This window comes from Podarcis bocagei (genome assembly GCF_964188305.1).
Source record: "Podarcis bocagei genome assembly, chromosome: 14".
Taxonomy (NCBI): domain Eukaryota; kingdom Metazoa; phylum Chordata; class Lepidosauria; order Squamata; family Lacertidae; genus Podarcis; species Podarcis bocagei.
This window is the reverse complement of record NC_138139.1, coordinates 55,187,460-55,207,508: the sequence shown is the minus strand read 5'-3', so window position 1 is coordinate 55,207,508 and position 20,049 is coordinate 55,187,460. Positions and strand designations below refer to the sequence as shown.

The 20,049-nt window shown below is 41.6% G+C and overlaps 1 protein-coding gene across 3 annotated transcripts in view; it reads left to right on the top strand.

Annotated features, from left to right (window-relative positions):
• Nucleotides 1–20,049, top strand: part of SMURF1 (SMAD specific E3 ubiquitin protein ligase 1) — a 55,177-nt gene that overhangs the window by 7,857 nt on the left and 27,271 nt on the right. The gene's annotated exons all lie outside the window — the stretch shown is intronic.

Here is a 20,049-nt window from a genome sequence, read left to right as displayed (position 1 = left end):
CCCCCTGCCTGCCTTCCCAGGGGCTTTTAAATCGCTTTTAAGGGGCTTTTAAGTCCTCCGCTGTCCGGGGCGATTTTAAAATGCCGCCCGCCAGCATTTTAAGATCGCCCAGACAGCAGAGAAGTCCTCCGCTGTCCCAGGGTTTTTTAAAATGCTGGGGGTGAGAAGAAAAGCCCTTGTCCCCCCCCCCCCAGCCTTCAGAAGAGGTCCAGGGACAGACTGTCCCCGGACCTGGTCTGAAGGCGGTTTCCCTAGGAACGCATTAATTGATTTTCAATGCATTCCTATGGGAAACCGTGCATCGCAAGACGAAAAAACCGCAAGACGAAGAGTCTTGCGGAACGAATTAATTTCGTCTTGCGAGGCACCACTGTAACTAGATTGGAGATTAAGGCCGTGTTTCTCAAACATTATAACCTGTATTGAGAGAGAGAGGGTGAGGGGTTTGGATAATTAGAAGCATCTGAAGTATTCATTAATTATCCAAACAAACAAAAACACAATTCCTTCCTAGTATGTTTGAACTTGTAGGAATTGTCTGCTTTTCTTGTGCAGAAAAATAGCTCTTAACGTTTTTTAAAAAGGTAATCAAGGGCAGCTTTTTTATTTAAAAAAAGGGCTGTGGCCTGTGTGATATCCCCTGTTTACTTTTGATGAGTAAAGCCAATGCTGAAAAGTTAATTCACTGATCAATGACACTAACATTGATTGGCCCAGACAACTTTGTGTGTCTTTTTCAGTAACAACACAGTGACAACAGGCTATTCATCTTATCTAAAATGTTACATGTATAATAAATTTGTTTCTTTAAAAAATATACTTGTTCTTTTATAAACATACAAACAGTAAACATAACGGATCATTCTGATAGAAAGTAGCAAGAAATCAGTATCATTGATGTATGGACAAGGTCATTACAATAAGGTGGTGCAAGGAAATAGGTCTGGGAGATATATTTGTTTTTTGCCTTTTCGTTATGTGTAGACACACTGTAGTCAGTGTATCTTCCTAAAACTGAAAAACTTTCTGAACAGATAAGTTTTGACTTCAGCAAATCATTTTATTGCTTAATTACATACAATGGAAATAGCTTTGCTTAAACTTGCAGAATTCTATTCCCTTCCCTCAGGTGGCTTACTGACTGGTCTGGGTAAGAGGGCACAGCCTTGCTGTGTATCTTACTAGTATTTGGATGGTAATTGACTTTATTCCTTTGATAGGAAATGTGGAAGTGTACTACTTTTATGTGTTGAAATGTCTAAAAACAAATTATTATATATGATAATTGATAAATGCTATCTACTATATTCATTAACTTTGTTTTCAAAGAAATGCTGTATCTTAGCTTTGAATAACAAAACACTTGATAGCATTATATGGAAACAAGGAAGAAAGTATGGTAATTTCCCACATGCGGAACTAATAAGGAAATGTTTTCAATACCACATGCTGTATTTGTGTTCTCTGTATAAGAGAATACCGATAGGAGTAGTACAAGAGTAATACCTGGATCAGATGGTTAGTGACTTTGTTTGAGAATCTGTTAAACTCTAGAGCAGAATAGTTCTGTGTTACCTTTGCCCACTAATGTTTAATCGCGTTAGAGGCCAGAACTTACGGTATGTTGGCTTATGTCAAGGGCAAAGCAAGTGCAGCAGACACAAATCCTTCAGGCTGTTTGATTCATAGCTGACCGAGTGGCATTAAGAGAAAGCTTTCCGTTTTGTAAGATACTGGTTGGGATCCAGAATGCTACGGCAGAAATTCATGTTTTCGGATGGGGCATTAACTAAGGGTTTATGTTTCTCAAACAGCAGCCTCTTTCCCCAGGTCACATAGGAAACCACTTTTGAAAGTGTAGTTTGTGATAAGTTATAGGAATCTATTGTTCAGAACCCACTGCACATAAAAATAACCATGTTGGATCCCAACTGCTAGATTAACTAATGCAGATTGATTTATGCACTTATTTGTAATGTGCATAAACAAATCCATTATTGTTACAGATACTGAAATAATACACAAAGGGTGTGGTGGTAACAGCTGTGTTCACCTCGGTTGCAGCTGAAAGGAATTCTCTCTGGATCAGGCGTGCCTGTAGCATCTTGTGCCATGAACTAGAAATGCCTCTTACTGGCTGTTGTCTTGCGGTTCAGATGGAGATCTTGTTGTGCTAAAGCTATGAAAGTTCCTGTAACTTTGATGTGATAATCTTTCACTATTCTTGGTGTCAAATTTGCTGCAAAATGCCATGATGAATGATCTTCCAAGACTATATTATTGTAGAACCTGATCTGTGAATTCTCAGGACTAGTGTGTTGTTGCTTATGTTTTTATATTCTCTGGTAATGATGTCATTCAAATTAGATAATATCAAATAGAAGTAAAACCTATATTAAGTGATAAAGAGAAATGGTAATACTCCTGCAATAAGTGGAATTATTTAAGGGGAAATTGTTTAGTGTATAGACTATAGCAGAGAGATGCTGGCACCCATGTACACTAGAACAACTGCATACAGGAACAGTGTAATTTGTTTTATTAAATGGACTACCTCTTGAGTTTCAAAGAACTCATAGCAAAATGTTAGGATGGGGGAGAAATGACTGGTGAAAAGTATTATAAAACACGGGTAGGGAACCTCAGACCTGGGGGCCAAATGTAGCTCCCTGGGACTCTGTCCCAAGGCCCCACCCTTCACCAGCTCTGCTCCATGCCTTCTCTGAGTGTTTTTCCCTGACTGGAATGTAGGATATTGCTTGCCTGGGTGAAGAAGGGTGTGTGTACAAACTCTGGCTTTTGAATGACTTCAGGTTAGGTAAGAGTTTCATCTATTGCTCTGCCCACTTTCTTCTCTGGCCTTGCCTACCACTGGCATTTGTCTCCCAGAAAGTTGCCCCTGGAGGAATATGGACTTCGGGCTGAAAAAGCTTTGACAACAAGTGGGAAACCTGTCTGATAGTCCTTAATATGGTAATTCAGGAAGCTCTTTGCAGACTGACTGACAATGCAGCTAAGTCCCAGTGCATTCAGTGGGACTTATTCCCAAATGAGTATGTGTACGTTTGCAATTTAACTTATCCCAAATTGCCTCAAAGCCCCATGACAAATAAACTGTGCCCATTCTCGCTCTGAAAATGCAAATCTCAGCAGTTTTCTGAATGTACCTATAGCACTAACTCAGGGATTCATCCTTTGAAAGATAAAGAGCAGAAGTAAAGAAAAATATGATAGTTCTTACATTAGCCAAGATAGAGATTAACTTTAGATGACTGATTAGTATGTATGCTTCTTTTCTTTTAGTGGTCAATGAAAGTATCTACCCAAGAGTGATTTGCAAAGTTTTAAGCGTGACAGTTTCTCAGTCCAGAAATTGGGAAGCCCATGAGACAGATATGTATGGGCTCTACCAAAAGGTCTACGTGAGTCTTTTGATGGTACATGGGAATATGCACCCTCATCTGAGGCCATGAGCTATTTGTCCCTTTCTCCAGTTCTAGATAGGTTCAAGTGATGCCAGTGGCTTTATAGCTGTCAAAATGAGAATGTGGCTCTGGTCTTTCCTATGTGTTCATGGAAGGATGGAGTCCAGGAAGATCTGTGAAAAAGCTTAAACTGTATGTGCCTAGGTAGTGCTTGGTGATGACCACAAATAGCCATCTGTTCAGTGCGCTATAATAATATCCCCGATTCATAACAATTTGTGACTGAAATATTTAAGGAAATTTTATGTCGCACCTAGGCTTTAATTATAATTTAGTCTTCAACCCACATGTTACAGCATAAATGTACATGCTTTATTATAGTTAGGAAGATGCATATATGTACAACTCTGATTTATGGCAGGTGTGGAGACCAATCTTGCATAGACATCTCTGACAGTAAAACTTAAATGAATTCTACCTGGTCTTCTCAGTATTGTAGTTGTGCAAGATGGGTACTTGTCTAGTCTGATACAATGTCTGATACAGTGTGAGCAGTCAAACCAGGAAGGCATTTAACCAATTTCCCATGTCATCAGAGCCTGTAAACTATAGTTAATCAGCTTCAGAACAAGCCAGAATCCTAATTCACTGTTTGAAGGAGATTTTGGATTGTTTTGAAGCTGGTAACAATGACTATCAATTTGGATGAAAACTGATGCAAAAGATTGTTGATGGAAACCTGAACTACTTAATTAAAAAAAAATTATTGCAGTCCTAAGTGCATTTACTGAGCTCAGTGAGACATACTCTAGTTAGCATAAATGGGCAGGAATTTAAGACCTAAATTTGTTGCTCAACTCAGAATGTTTTTTCTGCTTTTTGTTCTGTTATGGCTAATAACTGAACAAAATTATTATTACCCACTTTAGCAGAGGCATGCTTACGATAGTATCAAATGTGTCTTTTCTCAGTCTCTTGGGTTGTTGAGCTTTTGCTGTCAACAGAAGATTTTTGTTTGTTTGTTTCTCTTGTCAAGCCATCATGTTTATATATTTAATGGAGATTAACCATAGAGAATTACTCCTCTGCTTGTCCTGCTCTGTGGTGCAGCAATGCTTGACTGAAATGTAAGAAAAGGTGAGGTTCAAGCTGTACTCTGGGAAACACAGAACTCTGAGGTTGCTGCAGCAATGAACAGGCTGAAACTGAGCCCTTGTATAGGAATAGCAGCAGGTGCAGCATGATTGTTAGCAACCCCTATGTTGGAAGTTGCTGCTTGATGTAAAGGGGTCCAGCCTCCTCCAGTAGTTTCTAACTGTGATACAGAAGTGGAGGCACAAGTTGTCATGGGTCTTCTATAGTGAAGCCCTTGGAGCCAGAGGATGCCAGTGCCACATCCTCTGTCTAGAGGCAGGGGGTGCTGGTCCTGCAGCTTCCTTGGGTAGAAGCACTTCTACATGCCCTTCTCCTTCAAGTTTGGAGTCCTTTCCACCACCACCTGATTAAGAAGAATCTGACTTCTGGTCAGAGGCGGAGTTAGCGGCTCCGGCACCCAGAGTGGTGCACATGCTGTGCCTGCAGGGCGGGGTTAATCGCCCATGGTGAGTGGCGAGTGTCCCGGGGGCGAGGTGCTGCCCGTGGTGAGCATCCCAGGGGGGCCATGTCACCCCCCCAGGGATGACACCTGGGGCAGAACACACCCACCGCACCCTCCTTCCTCTGCCAGTGCTCCTGGTCCCTGACACAAGTGTGTGTGTGTGTGTGTGTGTGTGCCACTGGAGAAACCATGATATGCACCAAACAGCCTGGAATCCGAAGCATTTCCTGAGTAGAAGTCTGATCAAATTGGAGCACTTCACTTCCAAACTAAACCAGAGCAGATCTGAAAACTATTCCAAGATGATTGAGAAAGAAGAGAGGAGAGAGAATGAATTTTAAAAAATTGCAGAGAAAACAACATTTTGATTTTTATCTAAATGAGAATGAATTTAGAAGTTCTCAGATGATAATTGCAAGTTCATCAATACCAGTCTTTTTGTCATAGTAAGGGCTTGGAAAACCCATTCATACAACCCAACAATACTTAGTTAGATTGGAAATAAAATTCCAAAGGAATTTCCTCTCCAAATTTGAGATTTTTCTGTACAGTCACAGTAATTGTTTCAATTACCCTCTCCCCCAAAATTACCAATGTCGGACATTGTATTAACATGTGTTTTAAAGAAGCATTGTTCATGCCTATTACATCTCCATCAGCTAGATGTCTTAAATAAAGGTAAAGGTAAAGGTACCCCTGCCCTCTCGGGCCAGTCTTGCCAGACTCTAGGGTTGTGCGCCCATCTCACTCAAGAGGCCGGGGGCCAGCACTGTCCGAAGACACTTCCGGGTCACGTGGCCAGCGTGACATCGCTGCTCTGGCGAACCAGAGCCGCACACGGAAACGCCGTTTACCTTCCCGCTTGTAAGCGGTCCCTATTTATCTACTTGCACCCGGGGGTGCTTTCGAACTGCTAGGTTGGCAGGCGCTGGGACCGAACGACGGGAGCGCACCCCGCCGCAGGGATTCGAACCGCCGACCTTTCGATCGGCAAGCCCTAGGCGCTGAGGCTTTTACCCACAGCGCCACCTGCGTCTTAAATAGCCCTTTCCTAAACATAGTGGAGTCCAGAAAATTCTAAGTACAGTCGTACCTTGGAAGTCAAACGGAATCTGTTCCGGAAGTCTGTTTGACTTAAAAAATGTTCAGGAATCAACATGCGGCTTCCAAATGGCTGCAGGAATCTCCTGCAGCCAATCAGAAGCTGTGTCAGACGTTCGGGTTCCAAAGAACATTCGTATACCGGAACACTCGCTTCTGGGTTTGGGGTGTTTGGGAACCAAAATGTTTGAGTCGCAAGGTGTTTATCAACCAAGGTAGGACTGTTATTTTTTTGTTGTAAGAGTCTTAGTCTAAAGTCCAGAGAAAGTCCTTGTTATATAGAATTTAGCACAGTTACCCATTGCTTTTCCCTCCTAAAATGGTTACTCTATAGCCTTTCCAGGTTTCATTATAGAATGTAGCCTAATAGCCTTAAATGGCCTCTTTCAGTTGTCTCCGTGAGTAAAATGACAACCTGCAGCTTAAGGTTGCACTCCAAGCCAGGGAATTGTCAAGTCTCGTAATAAATGAGCTGAGAAGGCATTAAATATTTTAACATTTCATGGTGATACAAGATAAAGCTTGGGATTTTATCAGTGCTATTGTGTTATGCCTGAGTGTCCTAAATCTACAGTTTGGTTGTGAACAAGAAAAATGGGCACAAATATTATAGATCAAATAGTTCAAAACTAGCAAGTGAATACTGGCAGACTATAATCCTAGTGGATAACTAACTATGGTAGTAGCCAAAAATCTTTTCCACTGGGAATGTTCCAAACACAGTCCAACACTTTTGTATGCTTTCTTATACTAGAGCTTGGATAATATGACTGCATATATATGTCTGTGTGTTTTGTCAGTCAGCTCTGGTGTCTGTCAGTGTAGGCCTGTGTAAACAGAGTATTAATTCAAATTTGAAGTCATTAACTTGGCTGTTGAAATAATGCTGTCATATTTGAGGAACAAAAGTACAACACATAGACTGACACAGCTTCAGTTTGAATAAAAGCCCTCTTTCATAATAGAGTGTGCTGTTAACTCTGCTACCTTATAATCTGTGTAGTTGATTTTGCCTGAGATTCAAAACTCCTTGGTATAGTGTTTCTTTAGGTGTAAAGTTGTAAAATATAGTTGAAATGCAGACTGTAAAGAACAATTGTTTAAGGACAGAAATATTCTGTTTGTTCTAGCATACAACTTGTAGAATATCTTTTGAATGGGCAGGATAACCCTGTTACAGGTTGTATTGATAGAACCATTTGCCATCCACTGACTTAGACATTCACTCTTTCCAATTAGCTAAGTACTCCATACCCCCGTTTTTCAAAAGCCAAGCCATAGACCCCCTATTTTGAAATTTTCTCTGTGGTAATTTTTGTTATGTTAATGGTGCCACAGACCCCCTGTGTCCACAGACCACCAGTTGGGAACCACTGTTCAAGATGAAGAACAATACACTTCAGTTGTGCTATATCTTTGTGGAGCAACTGTTGGGAATTGTTTTTGATCAATCAGTTTAATAGCATAACAGTTTGGAAGGCTTTTCTTTCACAATGTTTCTCCCAGTGGACAGAGGTAGAAAGTGGAGTCCCCCAAGGATCCATATTGGGACTGGGTTTTTTTAAACTTGTCCAGAATTAGGGGTGCCAAGTAAAATGCAAGGAAGTGTAATTTCACATTGCTGCTGCTGCTGGCATTGGTCTGTCTTGGGAGACAATGGAGGAATGCACCAGTGTGGGTGTGGGTGTGAGGTCAAGCTGTTGGATGTTGCAGCTACCCTCATTCTGACCATAGGGTCATATTGGACAGCTAAATGAAGCTATTAGCCCAGCTGCTGCAGTTTGTGGAATCTGATATGAAGTATATCTGAAATTGATATAAAGGGGAAATTGGAAGGTTAAAGAGTTTCTTGAACTGCATAGCTGTTGATTACTCAATGTGTAGACCTCAGAATGCATTTTCACTCCAGTCGTTTTCATATAGTAGAAAGTGCTTGTTACTAAAGATGTTGCTGTCAGGATTAAAATGCTGACCAAAGTTAATGATGTGGTAATAGCGTAGAACTAGGACTTGGGAAGCAATCAGATTTCAACTCTGTCCCAGATTTTGTCTGTGACCTTGGGCAGTGCATGCCGATCCTTAATTTCATTGGCCTGTATGGGTGGTTGTGCAGCATTGCATTGAATTACAGCTTTCAGTAAGCTGGAAGCGTTAGACATGCAAAAACATTTTTGGCAGGTGAAATTCAGCATGGAATCTCAGTTATGCATGCTCGTGGGAGGAAGGACACAATTCTCCATACTTGGAGTTTGCTTCTTTGTTATGCAAGCATTTAAAGCAGCTTGCTCTTAAAAAATGATTCCATGGATCTTTCCCTAAACTCTAACATGGTTTATTGAATAACAAAGGGGTTGCTCTCAGGCAGTTGAAGAAAGTGAATAATTAACAAGTATATCCCTAGCTGCATGTGAAATAAACTGTTCCGCAGGGAAAATCCTCTCAGTAGTGCTCTGAGGAAGCCCAGGAGGAGTGCACTTTAGAAGTCTGGGTTCAGTTTGTATTTCTGATGCATTTCTTTGCTGCCTCACTTCATTGCACTCTACAGATAGCTTCGTTTCATTAAAAGGGACAATAGATTAGGTTATAAAAATGTCTAATACATAGTCAAATGGGACCACAATAACTTCTGCCCTTATTTCATGGTCTAGGTTTTTTTTTTTAATGATATAGGCAGTTCAATCAGGCACTGTTAAGGGACAAGATCAAATAGGAATGGTGCAAATGACCAGTGGGAACGGGGGATGGGACACTGTAGACCTGGTCATCCAAGAATCTCATGAAACCACAGAGGTTTTGCTACTTTATTGGGTTGTCATCATTTTTGTTTTTATTATGTATTTTCTGTTTTTTATATTGTGATCTTATGTTGTGAATCACCCTGAGATATATGGGTATAGGGCGTAGTAGTAGTAGTAGTAGTAGTAGTAGTAGTAATAATAATAATAATAATAATAATAATAATAATAATAATAATTAATAATAATTTTATCTAGCCCATCTGGCTGGGTTTCCCCAGCCACTCTGGGCGGCTTCCAACAAAAGATTAAAAATACACTAAAATGTCAAACTTCCCTAAGCAGGGCTGTCTTCAGATGTCTTCTAAACGTCAGATAGTTTATCTTTTTGACATCTGATGTCACCATCATCAAGTAGTATATAAATTTTGTTAAATTAAAAAAACAACAACCTGAACTTAAGGCTGTTGTAGGTTTTCCTCTTTATTCACCTTTGTATCCTGGCTTTTAGTCTCTTGCAGATCCCCATATAGCATACATGTGGCTCCCAGGCACCATCCATTTAGGCACAAACAACTTACTAGACATCTTTTTAGCTTCAGCCTTATGTAACTTCAGGCTGTACTCAGGGACTCATGTGTAATCTGTTGACTGATTTTTCCCCCTGGCTGTTTGAAATTTGAAAGTGAAGCATTTATTCTAGTCCCACCGATGAGAGGCATGGGGGTAGTGAGAAAGAAAAGCAGCATCTTTTAAGTTAGCAGGATAATTTCAATGGCTTAGGACTTAGGTTGATAGTTGGAAAGGTAAAGATGTAGCAGAAAGACTGCCGGCCTTGAAGAAACCAAATCTAGGTATAATGTGACAAACTGCCTTTGGGCTACAGCCTAGCAACTGTCTGGCATTACATAGACAGTAAGGTCATATCTAGGACTGGGCGACATTTGGTTTTCAACATCGTGATATATCACCCTATAAACATTGTAATATACCTACAGGTAAAGGTAAAGGACCCCTGGACGGTTAAGTGCAGGCCTCACCTCGCTTTTCAGGCCAAGGGAGCTGGTGTTTGTCCACAGACGGCTTTCCAGATCATGTGGCCAGCATGACTGAATCGTACTGGCACACAGAGGACTGTGATGAGTGCCAGAGCGCACTGAAACTCTGTTTACTTTCCCGCTGCAGCAGTACCTATTTATCTACTGGTGTGCTTTCGAACTGCTAGGTTTTCAGAAGCCGAGAAAGAGCAACAGGAGCTCACCCCATCAAGTGGATTTGAACCGCTGATCTTCCAACCGGCAAGTGCAAGGGGCTCAGTGGTTTAGACCACAGCGCCACCTGTGTCCCCTTTACCTATGCTGATATATGACAATTTCTGAAATAAGGATGGAGCTATGTAGAGGCATTGGCTGGTTTCACTGTTTTTCCCACATTGCAATTTTAGCATAGCACACACACATCATGATTCACAATATATTGCCAGGTCAAAAATTATGAAACCGGTATCACAATATTGACTTCAAACCAGTTTTGGGTGATATATTGTTATATCTCCCAGCCCTAGTCATATCCTTGTGGTTTTGTATTACCGTATTTTGCGCCCCATAAGACGCTCCGGCCCATAAGACGCACCTAGTTTTTTTGGGGGGAAATAAAGGGAAAAAATTATTTCCCCCCCAGGCGCGGGGCTGGGGCAGCCCAAGCTTCCCCCGACCCCAGCCCGCAAACAGGCAGCTCTCTGCAAGCCGTGGGAGCCCAGCGGTGGTTCCCGCTGCTTGCGGAGAGATCCGCGAAGCCTGCAGGCGCTGGGATCAGCGCGGGCAGGCTTCGGGATGCCGGCAACTCTCCCCAAGCAGCAGGAACGTTCCCGCTGCTTGCGGAGAGATCCGCGAAGCCTGCAGGCGCTGGGATCAGCGCGGGCAGGCTTCGGGATGCCTGCAACTCTCCCCAAGCAGCGGGAACGTTTCCGCTGCTTGCGGAGAGATCCGCGAAGCCTGCAGGCGCTGGGATCAGCGCGCGCAGGCTTCGGGATGCCTGCAACTCTCCCCAAGCAGCGGGAACGTTCCCGCTGCTTGCGGAGAGATCCGCGAAGCCTGCAGGCGCTGGGATCAGCGCGGGCAGGCTTCGGGATGCCTGCAACTCTCCCCAAGCAGCGGGAACGTTCCCGCTGCTTGCGGAGAGATCCGCGAAGCCTGCAGGCGCTGGGATCAGCGCGCGCAGGCTTCGGGATGCCGGCAACTCTCCCCAAGCAGCGGGAACGTTCCCGCTGCTTGCGGAGAGATCCGCAAAGCCTGCTGGCGCTGGGATCAGCGCGGGCAGGCTTCGGGATGCCTGCAACTCTCCCCAAGCAGCGGGAACGTTCCCGCTGCTTGCGGAGAGATCCGCGAAGCCTGCAGGCGCTGGGATCAGCGCGCGCAGGCTTCGGGATGCCGGCAACTCTCCCCAAGCAGCGGGAACGTTCCCGCTGCTTGCGGAGAGATCCGCGAAGCCTGCAGGCGCTGGGATCAGCGCGTGCAGGCTTCGGGATGCCGGCAACTCTCCCCAAGCAGCGGGAGCATTCCCGCTGCTTGGGGAGAGGACCGCGAAGCCTGGAGAGCGAGAGGGGTCGGTGCGCACCTACCGCTCTCGCTCTCCAGGCTTCAGCGAAAGCCTGCATTCGCCCCATAAGACGCACCCACATTTCCCCTTCATTTTTGGAGGGGGAAAAGTGCGTCTTATAGGGCGAAAAATACGGTAATTTCTTGCAGCAAAATTTCAAAAGTTGTATTAATTTCTTGCCGAAAATAGGATTTAATAGGTGAATTCCTGACAAAGATAAAGATCTTGACCTACTTTACCCGGTGGGTTTTGTGGCAAAACATTGACATTGGTTTGCAAGTGAGCTGATGGGAAACTGCTGCTGCTTGTTTTATTTGGAGAAGGGGAGCTGTTAAAAATAAATAAATCCTGTGCTGCGAACATGTGAGTATTTTACCTGTGGTGGAATGTTGTATAGATAGTCATATGTGTTCACGACTGAAATAGTTACTGTTGTTGCAATGGTCATAGGGCATTCAGAGTACATATATATCATACAAAATCATGTGACTGAGAAGTGACTGTTTATCAGATTTCTGCTGAAGCTTGATCTTGGGGCAGTGTGCCATGGGATTTAATGCAGCATATGGCATGCAGCTTCAGTCTCCGGGTTTTCTCTAAATAATATTCAACTGTTTTGGAGAAGTAGCTCAGTTGTAATCATTGTACTTGCTATTTAAGCAAGTGTTTGTGACCACCACTTTGAGCTGTACAGTGCTACTGTACAGATTTTTGACTCGGAACACAGAAATAGCTTTGGGAATATAGCTTTTTGTTGTGTGTAGCACTGCTAGAAAAGATTTTCCCTCCTAAATAGGTCACTGATGATCCCTGAGTTGGGGGAATTGTATGTTATGCAGATTTGAAAGCCATTAAAGGAAGTTTTGATGTACTGAGATAGCTTCAACTGAGATTAAGGAGCAAGAGACTTAGGGAAAACTAAAAATAAACATTTCTTGGAATGTAATGAGGAAGTGCAACAAATAAAACACCTTTAGGTGAAAGATTGCAAAGAGGATAAAAAATAATGCTGAAGTATTTTCAGCATATTCCTTAGTTTTCTCTTTTGAAAGTAAGAATAGGTGATTTTTCTGTTTTGAGTTTCCCATATATTAATTTTTTCTTGAAGTAATTTAATGTTAACTTCCAAATTTTCCACTATTGAACTTCTACCTAGTAAATATAAATGAAGCATGGTAAGCACACCTAATGCTGTGGCAACTTTCAAATATCTCTTTGAATTTGGAGTTGTAAGCATATACTAGGTAGTGAAATTTCAGTGGCTAAGAAGGTGGGGGAGAGTAATTTGAGATAAAGTCTATCATCTGCTTGATATATTCATGGTACCACAGCTATTTCCATGCATCTAAGGATTTTTCCCACTATACAATGCCCCCCCCCCATCCAAAGAAGCCACATGGCAAACAAGTAGCTTATGACTTGACACAAAATAGATGTTGGTGGAATCTACATACATATAAAAAACTGTTCTGAAGATGCTTTTTTAAAAGCGTTTTTTAAAAATGCATTGAATTTTCTATAAGGCTCACCCATCGCTATCTAGTGTCACATTGTATATTGCACCTAAAATACTCTTAAAATGTTTTATTTGCAGCTGTATAGCTGAGTCCTTAGAGAAGCATATGAAGCTGCTACTGAATTCTCAAATAGAATGCTTTAAGGATCTATTTTGTGGAAATAGTATTATTTTCACATGCGATCTTTAAACAGTAGTTCTTGAAAAAACATTTATCAAACTTGGATATTAAGTGTGTATGTAGGACGTACTATTGAAGAGGTATTTAGCTGGCCTTAAGGCTGCTGCAAAAGGGGAATGGCTCCATTTTTGAACGTTTTGGCTCCTGAACTCTGAAAACCTGGAAGTAAATGCTGCAGTTTTTGAACATTTTTCAGAACCCGAACATCTGACGCGGCTTCCACTTGAGTGCAAGAAGCTCTTGCAACCAGTCGGAAGCCGCGCCTCGGTTGTCAAACGTTTTGGAAGTCGAATGGTCTTCTGGAACGGATTACATTCGGCAACTGAGGCTTGACTGTACTAGTCACTTGAGAAAGCCAGTGCAGTTTCACCAAGATGGAAGATGCTGCAGGAGAAATATTCAGAAATGTATGAATCAATCAACAAAATTAATGAAGAGAATAGGATTTAATTTGCATCTTGAAATATTCCACCCACGGCTTTATATTTCCTGTAAACTTTAAGAACTGGGGTGGGAGTGGTGAGTGGCTGGCCAGCGTAAACCCAGGAATATTGACATCGTCTAGAAAAGCTCTTGCTTCTCTCCTCTCATTGCTGTTTACTTCCAAAGCAGTGGGACAAATAAAATTACCCTTATGTGCTCACTGTTAAAAAAAAACATTTAAGTCTGTTTACTAGATTTCCTGTGTCATGAAGTGCTACAAATTCTGATAATTTCTTCCCATTGATTTAATAATCTTGTTGGTGATAGCTGTACCACTCCAGTTCTAGAACAAAACTCTTAATTGTCCTTTCCAAAAATTCTCTCTTCCTATTCTTCCATTGATCACAGGACCTTCCAGCTTTTGTTTATTTAAAAAATCTAGCGCCTTTTATCTTTTATTGCCTCAGCAATGCAAATAAGCAAATAAATCCACAACATGTGTTGGATCACACAACTGCACTACTTATTTGTTGCTTGGATGGTTAAAAAGGAAGAAGTGTTCTCCCATCTTATAAAAGCTTCTCTGCATAGTGGCTGTAGTGGCCATTACTTCCTTTAAACATTTTACAGTGGTGCCTCGCAAGACGAAAAGAATCCGTTCTGTAATTCTCTTCGTCTAGCGGTTTTTTCGTCTTGCGAAACAAGCCCATTGAAGGATTAGCGGATTAGCGCTATTAGCGGCTTATCTGCTGATTGGATCAGCTGATAAGCGGTTTAGCGGCTTAGAAAAAGGGGGGGGGAGAAAAAAAACCCAGCAGGAACTCGCAAGACATTGTCGTCTTGTGAAGCAAGCCCATAGGAAATTCGTTTTGCGAAGCACCTCCAAAACGGAAAACTCTTTCGTCTAGCGAGTTTTCTGTCTTGCGAGGCATTCGTCTTGCGGGGCACCACTGTAAAGTCACTTTCGGAGGCCACCTGTTTTGACTTGGGTCTTCTCCTACTCCCCATAGCTCCAGGCAGCCACTACCCTCTGTTGCATTCAACTATCAGTGATTTTCAAACTTCCCTTTCTAATTGTCTGTCAGAGATGCACTGTGCATTGCAGAGATTTCTTGTGTCATGGTGTTTCATCAGCACTTTATGCTGAGTAGACAGTACACCCTGGATGAATCTTTACCTTCAACTGGTGGGTCAGGTGTGGTCACCCTAATTTGTGCCGCAACAGCATCATTATTGCCAGACAAATGGGTCCACAAATGCATGTTTGTGTTAAAGGTGAGTGGTTCTGAACAGACTACTGCCCCAGAATATACTCCTGTGGCTGCACTTTATTGTTGGGGAAGGTATTGCAGAGAAGATGGCTTTCCATTACTAGTCTTGTTGAAAAATCCTTTAAGATGTTGAGCAACCTCAGAACATTTTGCAAACCACTGTATCAGGGAAGGTCCCACCAGAGCCAGGAGAATGCCAGCATGGTTAACGAGCAGAGTCAAAGAAGCCATTATAGGCAAGAAGGCCTCTTTTAGAAAATGGAAGGCTGTCCATACGAGGAGAGTGAAAAGGAGCACAAATTTTGGCAAAAGAAATGCAAGCAGGCATGAAAGCTACTTGAGAGGGCCATGGCAGTGTAGCTGCAGAAGCTGATTATGGCTGATTCCAGTGGGGTTGCAGACCTGAGATTGAGCAGAAGTGACCAAGGCAGATTCAGTCCCAATCTCTCACTTGTGCTCTTCAAGCGACTTTCTCCTTCAGGTTCATAGAATATCAGAGACCTTCTCCACGGCAAATTGGATCAGGGCTTTCAGTGCGATTAGGGAATGTTGAAATGCAACAGGAAGCCACTATTTGTAGTTCCTGGAGAAAATTGGCAACATTTTTGTTTCAACAAGCTTTTCTAGCCGTATGGGGGTGGGTAGGAGGTGGAAGTGTAAATTTGTGACTTGGGTTTGTATCCCATTTAAAACTATTTTGTTTTTGTTGTACGCTTGTAAATCACCTTGAAATTTATATGAAAGTAAATTCATAAAACCAATAAATGAAATTGGCTAGTTTTTCTGTAAAACTAAGAGAAGACCCTAGATTTTGCTTTAAAAGACATTTTTGTAGTACTTGAATATGTTCTGATAACTAGGGCAAAAGCTTTGGTTTGTGACCAGCTGAGAGCAAAGTAAGATGATGGCAGCAGTCTTATTTGTTTAAAGATCTGTCCTAAGTATGTATAATGCTGTGTGCATGCTAAATGCTTCCCTGCCCACAATTTGGCTCTCTTCAGTTTGCTAGTCTTGCTGTTTGTCATTTTAGCCAAGCTCTGGTGAACTCAGTTGAAGATAACTATTTTGTGGACATCTATGAGGAAGTAAGTGACAAGCAGGGAGGAATTTCAGTTCCCCTCAACCCTTCATCCCATTTCTTTAAAATGCTCTCCTCTGCACACAAAGAGGCAGGACCAGACAGCAGAAATGTGTCATCACTTTTAATAAGGAGAAGAGGCAGTAGTTACTTAAAGGCCCTTGCCCATTCTGGACCTTTCCCCATCAAGCAAGTCCGCCTTGGTTGTTGAGTGCCAGATTAACCCACAAGTAAACAATACTGACCCACAACTTGATTGTGGATGAGAGTGTTGACATGGTGTGCGTTACCCGAGACCCAGTAATATTGATAAAACATCAGCAACTTTAAAAAATATTTGTCTGACTAGGCTAATCTGGAGAAAATTGCTTGTGTATGAAACCTTCATGTTCAGGCTTCTGTGTACATGCACCCCCCTAAAGTCATTTAATTGAAGGCTCACTGACGACTAAGATTATATCTAATTCTAAACTATCAAGGAAAGGAAAATGTAAAAGTTCATAATACACTTCATAGGTCAGAGAATTAATAATACTGTGTTTTGTACAATGTCTTACTAACATATCTTTTTAAATGTGAAGAGAGAATTCTTAAGTGGAAGCTATTTTAGATTCTCTCAAGTTGTGTCCAGTTATGCAAGTTTCACTATTAAGACTAATGTAATAGTGTACAAGTTATTGGGTCAGGAGACAGGGTGTGGTGTATTTTGTGTGTGTGTGTGTGTGTGTACTGCAGGGATTGGTGTATGTTTTGCATTTGCATTCTTAAAAATGCGGCCAACCATTGTAAGGAGAAATTCTGTTCACACTGCCTTCTGCTTGACTACTACTAAATTGCTGTCTTTTTGTTTTAATACAGTATTGTTAACTGAAAGTAGTTTCAGAAGCTAAGTGCTGCATGCAAGCACTGTGTTTCTTGGTACTTCATTTGTAATTGGATGCAAATCTTTTTCTGGATTAAAGTCTTGCCACTTTGCTCTCTCTGAGCATTATCCTCCACTTCTACTTCATCCTTACTCTTTCTTTTAACCACAACACACGTGTGCAATATATAAGTAAAATAATGCATTGAATGGAGACTGTGCATGGCACCAACCATTGTACCAATTCACGAGGCATCATAGAGTGCACGTACAAGTGGCATCATATAGTTTTGTATATTGCCCCGTTAGCGCACATTTTTACTGCTTGCTGTGCAAAAATAATTGTGTCCCTCCAATAACTGGAAGTTAAATGTATTGGACAATGTGTACAATTTTCTGTTCATCATGCTAATATGTTCAAATTTTCCATTATATTCATATTAATCTCAAACTTACACTTTCCCATTTGCGCATGCACACTTTTTTATATACACATTAATTAATGCAAGAAGTTGTGTTTTGTAATTGTGTTCCTGACCTTCCATAACCATCTAGTTAACTATTCCAACAAAAATCCTGTACTCCCTTTTATTGTATTTACATACAAAAATATTTTATCTGACTTTTGTGCAAATGTCTGTATGTTGGTTCATGGCTGTTTCATGAAGGTGATTGTGCATGCCTGGGTTTTTTTTTAGAGATGAGAGAAAACAACCCAGAGCCATCAAAGGAAAACTGTGTTTGGAGAAGCCATGAGGATGAGCACTAAGATCATGATCAACAGGATGGAAATATAATGAACAGATTTTCTGCATTTTTAACCAATGCTGCAGACTACTGAATGCTCATATCCCCTTTTCATTTCTCAGTAATTCTATATCAAACTACTATAAGTGGGGAATGGCATTAGGAGTGAATTGATGCTTCAGAATTTTATAATGGGATTTGTTATTGACATGTTTGTATTATTTTTTGTTTAGAATTTTAAAATATTTGTGAAATTCATTAATAATAATAATAATAATAATAATAATAATAGTATAATTTATTATTTATACCCCGCCCATCTGGCTGGGTTTCCCTAGCCACTCTGGGCGGCTTCCAACAAAATATTAAAATACAATAGTCTGTCAAACATTAAAAGCTTCTCTAAACAAGGCTGTCTTTAGATGTCTCCTAAAAGTCTGGTAGTCGTTTTTCTCTTTGACATCTGTGGGAGGGTGTTCTACAGGGTGGGTGCCACCACCGAGAAGGCCCTCTGCCTGGTTCCCTTTAACTTGGCTTCTCACAGTGAGGGAACCGCCAGAAGGCCCTCGGCACTGGACCTTTGAAAAGCATATGAAAACTGTAGAAATAAATATTACAATGTCATTTTGCTCAATGTAGTCCGGAATTCTGGAATCCATATTGCATGTAACAGTATTCAAGGATATTTGTTTTAGAACTCTTGTGCAGTGTTTTCTGAATTCGTTTCTTTTTATGTATCTTGCATTGCTTCTTGGATCCTTAACTCAGTAGTCTATGCTAGGATTACTTGTTTAGTACTAGTAGAATGGCTGTGCCTGTGTATTACACAGAAAGTACTCTACTCTTAAGTCTTCAGCTTGCTGACATAGAGGTTACATTTCCAGCAGCAGCTGTTGAGGTTGTGGAAATCTAATTAAATCAGTCAAGCTGAAACAGTGGAAATATGAATATTAAGATATGTCAGCATACAGAGGGAAAATAATAGCATTATAAGAGAAGTTTCTTTCAGTGTATATATACAGGGAGCCTCTGAATGAATGCAGTCCTAGGGCAACTTTACATGTGATTAACATGTTCTGATCTAAAAGGAGAGGTGTTGTGCCATGCTAAAAGCCAATTTACACTTTTGGGGAAAGCACATCATGTGACTCTTCTGGAACAGTTCTGAAAGCATGTCCCCCATGTTAAATTCCTTGTTTGTTGAAACTAGGTAAACCTTCCTGACATTCTAGCTTTGTATGGGCAGAATGTCTTCCACCTGGGGTCATAGATTTAAAGAGTTGGAAGTAAGCCCAACTCCCTGCAATGCAGGTATCTCAAATAGATCATACATGACAGGCGACCATCCAACCTCTGCTTAAAAACCTCCAAGGAAGGAGAACCCACCATGTCTCGTGAGAGTCTGTTCCACTGTTGAACAGCTCGCTCTTGTCATAAAGCTCTTACTGAGGTTCATGCAGAATCTCATTATTTGTAACTTGGACACATTGGTTTGGATCCCAGCTTCTGGAGCAGAGGAAAACAAACCTGCTCCGTCCTCCATATGACAACCTTTAGATATTTGAAGGTGGCAGTCTTATCTCCTCTCAGCCTCTCTACCAGGCCAAACATACCCAACTCCCTCAACAGTTCTTCATAAGGCTTGGTTTTCAGATCTTTGATTGTCTTGGCCACCCTCCCATGCACACGTTCCCAGCTTGTCAATATCCTTTTTAAATGGTGGTGCCCAGAACTTGATACGGTACTCCAGGTGTGGTCTGACCAAAGCAGAATAGAGTGGTACTATGACTTCCCTTGATCTGGACACTAGACTTCTGTTGATGCAGCCTAGAATAGCATTAGCTGCTCCCCCCTTTTTTTGCTGCTGCTGCTGCTGCAAAAATGATTCACTTTTCACATGCACTACTGACAAGACTAGTGTCCCTCATCTTAGATTTGTGGAGCTGGTTCTTCCTGCCTAAGCATAGAACCTTACATTTTATTATTATTATTATTATTATTATTATTATTATTATTATTATTATTATTATTATTTCAGGGTGGCTAACACCAAATATATAATACATTAAAAACACAAAATCAAACAATTAGTTTAAAATACAATTCAAATCACATTTAAAACCAAAATAAAATTAAGTGGGAACCCACAAATCATAACCGTAGGGGTAAGGGATTAAAAGTTCACCAGACCCAGCTGGTCCCATATGGGCTGACAGAAAGAACCAAGGAGACCACTTACTAACAGGGTGCCGTAGAAAGAAGGGGTCAGACTGGGCCCAGACCAAAGGCCTGGCAGAACAGCTCCGTCTTGCAGGCCCTGCTGAAAAATGTCAAATCCCACATTGGCTTCCCCTCCCTGTGTAGTGGACAGTGCTAGACTAGGAGCTGGGAGACCCGGGTTCAAATCACCACTCTGCCATGAAGCCCTCTGGGTGACATTGGGTCAGTTGCGCTCTCTCAGCCTAACTTACTTCACAGAGTTGCGAGGATAAAATGGAGAGACTGAGAAGTGGGT